Source organism: Telopea speciosissima, chromosome 9 (genome assembly GCF_018873765.1).
Source record: "Telopea speciosissima isolate NSW1024214 ecotype Mountain lineage chromosome 9, Tspe_v1, whole genome shotgun sequence".
NCBI lineage: Eukaryota > Viridiplantae > Streptophyta > Magnoliopsida > Proteales > Proteaceae > Telopea > Telopea speciosissima.
The window spans coordinates 31,724,381-31,736,211 of record NC_057924.1 but is presented as its reverse complement, the minus strand read 5'-3'; positions in this window follow the sequence as shown (position 1 = coordinate 31,736,211).

Below are 11,831 nucleotides of genomic sequence, written 5' to 3'. Positions count from 1 at the left end.
TGGGAGCTGGTCAGGGGGGTCCAATCATCAAACTTCCCTATTTATTACTTCAACTGATGCTCTACCACGCCCGGAACCCAGCTGATGGGAACCTTCCTTACAGGAAGTTCCTCACGTTGGTCTTTCAGTATTTTAGGGTTCCATTGGAGGGCAAGTACATTGATAAGACCAAATCCAGGCCCATAGATAAGACTTCCATTCTAAAGATGAAAGTGCCTGGGGAGGATCCACTAGAGGGTGAGGGGCAGATGGAGATACCTAAGGCTGAGCAGCAGGGTAAAGAGCAAGGTGGTGATGCACTCGATAAGGGATTACTTGGAGAGGAGCAGGGCACAGGTCAGGGTGGTTTTGAGGGCATTGACACTCAGTTTTCTGACTTACCCGTTTATGAGGCGACAGGCACTACTAGCTTCTAGGTTCTAGGACCTTCAGAGTGGGCGCAGTTGATGACACACTTCTAGAGTCTTGGCACTCAGCTCTCTAGCTTGGCGACCAGGGTGGATTAGGGCTTCACTTCTTTAGAGACGAGAGTGGGGTCTAGACTTCTGGGACAGGTTCTATAGAGTTGACTCTCGTCAGGCCCAACCTCCTCCTAGTGATCTACCTTTGACTGAGTAGTTTTAGCAGTTCTGGACATTCTTGCTACGTGGTTCTGATTACTTTTCTTTTTTTTTTTCTTTATGCTTATGTACTTCTCTTTGTTTGGAACGAATCTGGTTTAGTGTTTGTTTGTTGTTTTGTTTTTTTTTATCAGCTATGTAGTTATTGCATTTCAGTCCATGTAATTAAATCTTATGTGATGGCTTAGTTGTAATTATCTTTTAGTTAATGGATTTTATGCACTTTTATTTATTTACATCTACCCCCTTTATGGCTTTTAATCATTACATATTTTACTGTTTAAAGCTTATTAGTCCTAGTCTGCAATCCATAATCGTAAGAAGAGCCTCATGCTCTGATACCAAGCTCTATCACATCCCAAACCACCACCCCAGGAGGATTGGGTAGGTGTCCCGAATTGTATAACGGCAATCTGCCAAATCCCACGGATCTAGAAGCAGTGCTTATGATCATGGAACCACAACCATCTCTTTACCATAGGTAAGATCAGAGTGTCACAAATAACTATAATTTGATAATCAAAAGGAAGCATAGCGATATGGGGAAACAGTGATAATATATACATATAAAAGTTTTACATTTCCCATCAACCCACACACAAAGAAAGCAAAGAAACAAAGCTCATATGTACAGTACTACATACAAAAACATGTATAGGGCGAGCATACTCAACCCCAAAAAGAAAAAAAGGTAAAAACTATAACAACCAAATCAAAATAGGGATAACTCCAGATAACCCAAAAGGAGTCCCCCAGCCAAAAAGCTGTCACGAACACACTTCAATGGTCTTCATCAACAACCATCAAAAATGTGTGTAGAATCGGTATGACCTCCATTGGGGTCCACACCAACATCGTCGTAACAACCAGGACTCTCCTCCTTGAGATAGTTCGCCATGCCACAGCGGCATCCACCTACAAAATCATCTAAGAAAAACATTGTACAACAGAGTGTGAGCCCCACTGAGCTCGTGAGAAAATAACATCAATCATGCATGCATATGCAATCACAATTCATAATTCATATGGTCCTACATGATATGCAAGTCGAGTTTAATTATTAGCCACCTAGCAATACAACTAAGTCAAGTCTATGCTACTACAATCCCTAATACATGTATCCCTAGTGCGGGCTTCTAACCCCTTCCCACAATACACCCATTGAGTTGTCGAAGAGGACCAGTCAGCTCCCGCATCAGTCACCAAGGTCATCCCAACCAGCCCTCTGTGATTAACCCGTGGGACAATCCATTTCTTTTCTCTTTTCTTTTCTTTTTTGGCTTATAGCCCTGCATCTAGCTCAATATCACCATTCCGGTGCTCTTTCATTCATGCACCATTCTGGTGTTCTATTCATTTCTTTTTCTCTTTTCTCATTTGCTGATGGTCGCCCCCACATGCATCCAACACCTTAACCCCTGTTGGCAAGGGTGCGTAGCATGGGTGATGAAACTCTAGCCCCATATCTATATGGCATCATATAAGTCAGGTGGTGTCAATCGCATCCCATACTATGGGCTACCACGGGCCTCATTTCCAAGCCGACTACGGCATCTAATCTAACATTCACAATCATCATCGAAGAATTCACAGTGTTCATCAACAGACAGTCATTATGCAGTGATTTGAGTAATTGAACAGAAGTAAATAACACAACAATTATATTCAATTCTTATTAGCCGGCATCAGATCATGATTACATTTACACATATAATAGAATTATTCACTCACCTGAGTTGGGTTCTAAGACCTCAGTTGCAAACTCAGTTCCCACGGCAGTTTGATAATGGTCCATAGCACAGGATCAAGTCCTAAATGTAAATCAAAAGTTGTCATGTTAAGTTGTCAGTCTGTCACTAGAAGTCCTAGGGTTACCCTAAACTTATTGGGTTGACCCGGGGTTCAGTTAGTTCTCACTTGGAATCACTGGCCTTACACTGGGCCTTAGGTCATGTCCCGGTGCATCAACCAATGTCAGTGGCTCAAAGGGTAAAATGGTCATTTTAATGGTTGTACCTGACCCTAGGTCATCAGGTCCAAAGTGTTGTCCACAGCTTGTCTGTACTGTAGGACCAAGCACAGCAGGGTTTCTTCCACCTGTGGGGCCCACTAGGGTTCCAAAGCATCTCAAATTAAGGACAGATGTGAGGAAGGGATTTTTGGTAATTTTTCAGCCTTCCCACAATATCCAGGGGTCAAAGGGTGAGATCCCCCAAGTCTGTCCATCAATCCAGCCAATTTCCCTTCACTGGGCGTTGGCTCTAGGCGATGTCTGCATCGCCCAGTGCATCGCCCAGTGGCTATAGAATCGATATGGGCTGAGTTTCCAAGGTGGGGCCTTATGGGCTGAGCTTAATCTTGATCCTCTGCATGTCAGGGGGGTTTGGTAGCCCCTGAGATGGCCCACCTATTGGTCCAATTGGATCCTCCATCAGATCCACCATCAGGCTGCTAGAGGCTACCCAGACAGCCCAATGAATAGTATCATAGGGTTTTGTCAAGCTTGGGAATCTGATTTCAGCCACATGCAAGGCTCAAAATGGATGCTAAACAAGGTTTCATGGCTGCAACCACCTAGGGTTTGATCTTTGCAGCCATGGCTTACACTCAAGGTTGTAATCCATAGAGCTACAGGGCACCTGGGCAGTGCAGTTGTGCACAACCAGGTTTTGGCCTCAAGAACAGCATATCAGCCTTTTATTTTTCTATGAAAATCTCAGATCCTCCATACACAAGGTCTGCATGGTTGATCTGGATCAAATCTGGGAGAACCCTAGCTAGTTTGGGCTGCTCAGGAAGCAAAAACACAGGGAATATAGAGAGGGAAAAGGGACAGCAGGTATAGGGGCATGGAAATGGCCTGAGAGAGGCTTGGTTGCAGGCTGAAATGGGCTGCAGTAGGTCCCCCCCCTCTTCTTCTTCCTTCTTCCCTCTTCTTCTTCTTCTCTTTCTCTCCTTTTCCTTTTCTTTCTCTCCTCTCGGTTTTAGTAGGAAATAAGAGCTCTAAATGAGCTCAGACCTGCCTATTTATAGACCCAGCCCCAACTAAGGCTTGTTTGGTCAGTAAGTCCCTTTTTTAAAAATCAGTTTTTAAACTGGTTCTGGGCACACTGGTGGGGTCCACAGTGAACTGAGGGCATGAGGTGGTCCCTCAGAGTTCCCTCTTTCAGTGGAGGGTACCCATGTTCATATTGGGTGGTCCCCACAAATAAAATCCATTAAAATATTCAAAATCAGTCACTGGGCGATGTCTCTAGGCCTTGTTGCATCGCCCAGAGAATTCTAGCAAGCTAAAATTCAATGGGGCTTGCACAGGGTTTGACCCTAAGTCAGGGTATTGTCCCCACATGCCAAATGGGAGATTTTACACACTTTTCACATAGGTGGGTCCCACTGTTTGGGGAGGAGAGAGATTACCTAAGATCCAAGTCATACATCAGGCTATGAGCTGCACAGTTGCAAGGGTTTGCTATCCATCTTCTGACAGGTATATAGGGAAACCTGTTCAAAGTGTTCTCATTGATCTCATTGAGTGGTGTGATGCTCCACAGTGATCCTGGTTGCCTAGACTGGGATTCCTGCCCTTCAATCAAAAATCCAACCAATCAGGAGTAGGGTTTGACATTGATTCGCTCACGGATCAAGTCTACCTTTTCACAAGTTGCTTAGATCAATTCTGGCCCAAGGATACGCCGCTCACCTACTTTGTCCCAGTACAATGGAGTACGAAATTTCTTCCCATATTGAGCTTTAAACGGAGCCATCCCAATAGTAGCTTGATAACTGTTATTGTAGGCAAATTCGATAAGTGAGATGTGCTCATCCCAATTGCCCCTGCATATCAATGACATAGGTTCGGAGCATGTCTTCCAATGTTTGTATCATCCTCTCTGACTGTCCATCGGTTTGTGGATGGAAGGCAATGCTAAAACTCAATAGGGTACCCATAGCTCTCCAGAATCCGCTTGAAAACTTGGATGTGAACCTGGGATCCCAACCTAAGATAATGATAATTGGAACTCCGTGCAGGCGAACCACGTTATCAATGTACAAGTGGGCCAGCTTATCCATAAAATAGGTGACCTTGATTGGGATGAAATGAGCTGTCTTCGTCAATCTATCCACAATAACCCATAGAGCATCAACACCTCTGGGTGTACGAGGCAGTCCAGTGACGAAGTCCATGGTAACATGTTCCCACTTCCATTCTGGCACCAGCAATGACTGTAGAAGGTTGTGGGGCCGTTGTCTATCTGCTTTCACTTGCTGACAAATGAGGCACCGGGCCACAAATTCGATCACATCCCTCTTCATTCCACTCCACCAGTAGTGTCCTTTCAGGTCCTTGTACATTTTAGTACTACCTGGGTGAATTGAATAGGGAGAATCATGTGCGTCTGATAACACTTCATCAGGTGATTGTCCTTAGGGACACATAGCTGATCTCTAAACATGAGAATGCCGCTATCTATCAATGTAAAATCTAGATCTCGCTGTGTGTCATCCTGGATAGTTTCAATGATCTCATGAAAGCGTTCATCTAAGGCCTGAGTTGACTGAATCCTTTCCACCAAGGTTGATTGCACAGATAAGGCTGCTAGAGATAGAGTAACACCCTCTACCAGTAACTCCAAATCCATCCTTCTAGCTTCTTCCACAAATTCCTTACTGATAGCCAAGGATGCAATGAAAAAGGTCCAGGACTTCCGACTAAAAGCATCCATAACAACGTTTGCCTTACCCAGATGGTAATGGATGGTGCAATCATAGTCCTTCATGAGTTCCAGCCAACGGCTCTGCCTCATGTTGAGTTCCTTCTAAGTGAAGAAATACTTGAGGCTTTTATGGTCACTGTAGATCTCACTCTTCTCTCCATACAAGTAGTGTCTCCAAAGCTTCAGGGCAAAGACCACAACCGCCAACTCTAAGTCATGAGTTGGGTAATTCCTTTCATAATCCTTCAACTGACGGGAAGCATAAGCTACCACTTTTTCATTCTGCATCAAAACACAACCGAGGTCCATCTTGGAAGCATCACAATAAACTACCATCCCTCTGGTACCATTTGGAATGGAAAGTATCGGAGCCAAAATCAATCACTGCTTTAAAGGAGTGCGACGCTCCCAAATCAAATAACATATATGCAGGTAAGGAGCACATAGAAATCATGCCTGACAAACACCAAATAGCCAAACATGATAAACTCAACATAAGGAATTTTACTAAGGTAATTGAGTACAATATCTGTGATGACACCAGGGTCAGACTGGGCTTCTTCATGAGTGATAGAATAAACTCACCCTTGAGTCTTACTTGCTGGAGGAGAAATAAGTGGGCGAACGACAGTCTTTGCTTGGGGTGCCTTGGAAGTCACAGCTGGCCATGAACCTGGTTGTCGATGTTGTGGGCAATCCTTTACCATATGACCGGACTCCTTGCAATTGTAACAAACAAGAGTCTGGGTCCCATAATAAGGAGCAGATGTAGCTTTAGGCATCTGGGCCACATCAGGTCTACATGACTGAATTGGAGTTACATTTATGTAGGCCCCTCTCCTCTGGAACTTATTAGCTCCCCTAGAGTCATGAGATGACATTGGCCTCTTGGCAGCTTATATGGCCCTATAGTTCTCCCTCTACTGATCTTCTATCAACTTAGCGGCTTGAACCACTTCTGTTTAGGTAAGGTACTTGTGTAGTACCACAGAAGTACTCAAGTTGGCTCTAACCCCTCTTTCAAATCTTCTTGCTTTCACTTCCTCAGTCTTCAAGTGTGACGGAGAAAAGTAGAAATACTCCTCAAAGATCTATTGATATTCAAGGACCAACTTGGATCCCTAGCTAAGGCTCATGAATTCATTTCCTTCTTCTCTCGAAAATTCCTTGGGAAGTAATTCTAGAGAAAGGCTTTTGTAAACTGAGCCCAAGTTGCATTTGGGTACTTGGCCCAGGAATGTTCCTTTGAGGAACGCCACCATGCATCAACGTCACCTCGAAGTTGGAAAGTGGCACATCAAATCTTCTCGATGTCACTACACAGTAGTACCTCAAAGATCCTTTTTAGATCCCGTATCTAGGTCACTGGGAGCATAGAGTCGTGAATCAACTTGTAGAAGGTAAGAGGTCGATGCTTTTGGAACTTCGCCGAAAGTTTGGAGGCATTGGCCCACTTTGGCGCCACATTTTGGACTGGTAAGGCAACCGGAGCAGGAGGAGGTGGATTTTGGAACACTTGCACTATAAGGACTTCAACTGCAGCTGGCCCAGGGGGAGGAATGATAGGAGTGGTATTAGCTATGGGATTAGGGACTTTGTGCACCGGAGGTGGCACTCTTGGTCCTTCTCGTCCAACATTCTGAAGCTGGGCAGTCACATTCTGCATGAAAGTGCGCTTCTCATCTTGGGATTCCTAATGTTCCCTTTGCATATCTCGTAGAATGTTTCCCAAGAGTGTGGCAACATCCGCATTAGTGTTCACTGGAGGCGGTGTAGGCAAACCTTCCTCAGAGACATAACCGGCGTCATCCCTAGGAGGAGAACGATTCTGGTTGTGAGTATTGACCATGATTTAGCACCTAATATAAATAAGATGCTTAATATGTTACCACAAGAACAAGGGTAATAAATGCAAGGTAAGGGCCTCAAGGGAACAAACATAAAATTTTACACAAAGTGTGTGTACCAACACGCAAGAGAAACTAGGGCCCTAAGAGTGAGGCTAAGCCAAAAATATAGGTCAATAGCCCTTTAGAACATGGGCGGATTCACGGACGGATCTAACCTTCTGAGTCCGTTCGTGACTCCGTCGTAAAAAATAGACTGAATGGACTAATGGACGGATGTGGAACGTAAATCCGTTCATTTGGCCGTTATCAGGGTATCCATTTGGTCTAAACGACTGAGCTAAACAGAACCACGGACGGATCCTTAGATCATGGTTCCGTTCATGAGTCTGTGCAGTTCAATAAATGAAAAGTTAGGTTTTTATACTCAACGGATTCACAGGCAGAATCACGATAATGAGTCCGATCGTTCGTCCATTCAAAAGTTTTTGATAAGAATACCAACCGCGCATTTCATTTTCACTTTGTCTTGTTTAGAGAAGGCAGAGGCACAGTGCAAGAGAGACCACTTCATCCGTTCGAAGTTCCTAGCCCTAGATTTGTGGATTTGGACTCCTTCACCCTAAAATTTAAGCTTCTTACTTTAAGGTATAAGATCCTCTATCCATTTTTGGTTTCTCAGATTTGTTCTTAGCCTTTTCCTAGGGTTTTTTATTAAATTTTCCTTCCATGGTATTTTCTTTGATTGCTTGAAGGATGTTGGAACCTAGTTTTTTTTCTTCTTTCCTTAACTTCCAATCTATTTATGAACATGTCTTACCATGTTTACACCCATCGATTAGGGCTAGGGTTGGTTAAACCCTTGCCAAAATCAAAATTTCCCACTATTTTGGGTAATTAGTTTTGTGATAGGAAATGCATTCTTTTATTCTCCATAAATTCTATGAATTTGTCACACCCCAAACCACCCCCTGGGAGGATTAGGTAGGTGACCCAAATTGTGTAACGGCAATCTGCCAAATCCCACGGATCTAGAAGCAGTTATTACATTCACAGAACCACATTCATCACTTTACCATAAGCAAGATCAGAGTGTTGCAGTTAAACTACAATTAATATAGCAAAAGAAAGCATAGCGATATGGGAAATGATGATAATATATACATACATATGATTGTTCTGATACATTTCCCAAACTACCCACAAACTGAAAAGTAAAGCTGACAAGAACAAAAGCAAAGGAAAATACATACATATATATACACAGGATGAGCTGACTCAACCCCAAAAAGAAAGTAAGAAAGACTATAGCTAAACCATAGGCAAGACGGGGATAAACTCCTAACAAAAGCAAAAAGGAGTCCCCAAGATAAAAAGCATCAAGTGCACTCCTCAACGGTCTTCATCAATGACCATCGAGAATGCACGCATCATCGGCATGACCTCCATCAGGGTCCACACCAATATCATCATAGTAACCAAGGCTCTCCTCCTCGTAATGAGCCTCCATGCCACAGCAGCATCGATCTACAAAATCATCTAAAAAAAAATAATGTATAACAGAGTGTGAGCTCTACTGAGCTCGTGAGCAAAACATATCATCATGCATGCACATGCAACCACAATCCATAAGATCCTACATGATATGCAAGTCCAAATTAATTATTAGCCACCTAGCAATACAACTAAGTCAGGTCAGTGCTACTACAATCCCCAATATATGTATCCCTAGTGCGGGCTTGGTTACCCCTTCCCGCGATACACCCATTGAGTTGTCAAAGAGGACCAGTCAGCTCCCGCATTCGTTCACCAAGGTCAACCCGACCAGCCCTCTGTGACTAACCTATAGGGCAATCCATCACTTTTCTCTTTACTTTTCTTTCCTGGCTTATAGCCCATAATCACCATTCCGGTGCAAACACATTTCTTTCTTTTCATTTCATTTCTTTTCTCATATACACATATGGTCACCCTCACAGGCATCCAACACCTTAACCCCTGTGGGCAAGGGTGCGTAGCACGGGTGATGAAACTCTAGCCCCATGTCTATATGGCATCATATGAGTCAGGTGGTGTCAACTGCATCCCATACTACGGGCTACCACCGGCCTCATTTCCAAGCCGACTACAGCATCTAGTCTAACATTCACAATCATCAAATAATATTCACAGTAGACAATCATTGTGTAGTAATTTGAGTAATTGAATACAATTAAATAACACAGCATTTAAAATTTAAGAATTTATTTGCCGGCATACAATTACACATGCATATAAACTTCACTCACCTAGGTCTGGTTCTAAGAACTCGGTCATAAATTCAGTTCCAACTATAGTCTGGTTGTAGGCCTCGAGCGCGGGATCAAATCCTAGATATAAATCAAAAATTGTCATTTTAATATTCCAGTCTATCTCTGGTGGTCCTAGGGTTAACCTAAGCTCACTGGGTTGACCCGGTGTTCAGTTGGTCTTCACTTGGAATTCTCTGGGCCTTGCATTGGGCCTTAGGCCTATGTCTCGGTACATCATCTAGAGATGGTGGCCTAGGGGTAAAATGGTCATTTATAGTATTAGTACCTGACCCTAGGTAATAATAGGCTTATAGTGCTGTCCTCAACTTGGCAGTGCTGCAGGACTAAGCACAGGCAGGGTTTCCATCACCTGCGGGGCCCACTTGGGTTCCCAAGCTTTCCCTTCCTATGGACAGATGTGGAGAGTGGATTTTAGGTCATTTTCCACCTTCCCACACAATACCATGGCCAATGGGTGAGGTCCCCAAAGTTAGAATGCCAAAATAGCAGTGTTTCACTCACTGGGCGATGGCTCTGGGCGTTGGGTGCATCGCCCAGAGTCTCCAAACCAAGATATGGCTGAGATCCCTAGGTTACTGCTTTATGGGCAGTGACCAAAACATCTCCCCATGCATGTTAGAGTGTTAGGTACCCCCAGGGGTGATCTCCATTTTGGTCCATGTGGATTCTCCACTGGGCCCACCACTAGGCTGGCCAGACAGCCCAGTGCATAGTGTCACAGGGTTTTCTCCAGTTGCAGATCTGGATTTTGGTCACATGCAAGGCTGTAATTACATAACAAATGATAATCTAGGGCTGCTACCACCTAGGGCTAGGTCCCATGCAGCCAGGGTTTGCATCCAGGGCTCCAATCAGTTAAATAACTAAGCATCTAGCAGTGTAGCTGTGCATAACCAGATTTTGGCTCCTAGACCAGCATAACAGCCCTATATTTTTACTCAAAAATCTTAGATCTTCCATGCCTTACACTTGCATGGCAGATCTGGAGCAATTCTAGGCAGTTCCCAGCTATTCTGGGCTGCCAGAGAGCTGATATACTATCAAATATATGAATTTAAAAGTAGCAGCAAGTAGGAGCAGTATTGTTTATACCTGCCCAGGTCTGAGAAGCCTTAATCCAAGCTTGGATGCAAGGCTGCCACCCAAATCCGTCCTTCTTCTCTTCCTTCTTCTCCTTCTTCCTCTCTTTTCCTCTCTTTTCTTTCTTCTTTCTCTCCCACGATTTGAACAGTAGTAAGAACTCTAAATGAGCCCATGGTTCACCTATTTATAGGCCCAGCCCATACTAGGGTCTGTTTGGCTGCTAAGGCCCCTTTTGAAAATGAGTTTTTGGACTGTTTCTCAGTGATTTTAGGCACACTGGTGGGGTCCACAATGAACCAGAGGTATGAGGTGGTCCCTCAGACTCCCCTCTATCTATGGAGGGTGCCCATGTCCAATATGAGTGGTCCCCATAATTTAAAATCAATTTAATATGCTGTTTTGCACTCTGGGCGATGTCTCTGGGCCTTGTCTGCATCGCCCAGTGCATCGCCCAGAGATTTTAGCAAGGCTGAATCTCAATGGGGCTGGCACAGGGGTTTGACCCATGGTTAGGGCATTGTCCCCATAGGCCATTTAGGGTTCTTTAAACCTATTTCCAAGGGTAGGTCCCACAGTTATGGGGAGGAGAGAGATTACTTGGAGTCCAGGCCATACATAATGTTGTGAGCTATACAGCTACAAGGGTCAGTGATCCATCTGTTACACAAGTGTGTGTCCATCAAACCCAGTTCGGTCTGGTTCAATCCGGTTCACCTTTATATTGAACATTTATACATTTTATGAATTCACCTAGAGGGGGGGTGAATAGGTGAAGGTTGGAAAACAAAAAATTATGCAGAAAATAAACAAGTAAAGATAACCAATTGACAAACAATAATTAGAAGAGTGACACAAGAGATTTATAGTGGTTCGGCCAATATGTGCCTACGTCCACTTCTCTCACCTTAGAGAGAATTTCACTATTAGAATCTTCAGTAAGAGCAAGAGGACTCGTACAACTACTCTTAAGAAACGAGCAAGAGAACTCAACTACTCTTGATTCTGAGCAAGAGGACTCAACCAATCTTGATTCCGAGCAAGAGGACTCAATTAAAAAATAAAGTAAAAGTGTACTAAGATTAGGATTACCTTAACCTTAGATGTGTAAAACTACGTCCACTCCTCTCACCTTAGAGAGAATTTCACTATTAGAATCTTCAATAAGAGCAAGAGGACTCGTACAACTACTCTTAAGAAACGAGCAAGAGAACTCAACTACTCTTGATTCTGAGCAAGAGGACTCAACCAATCTTG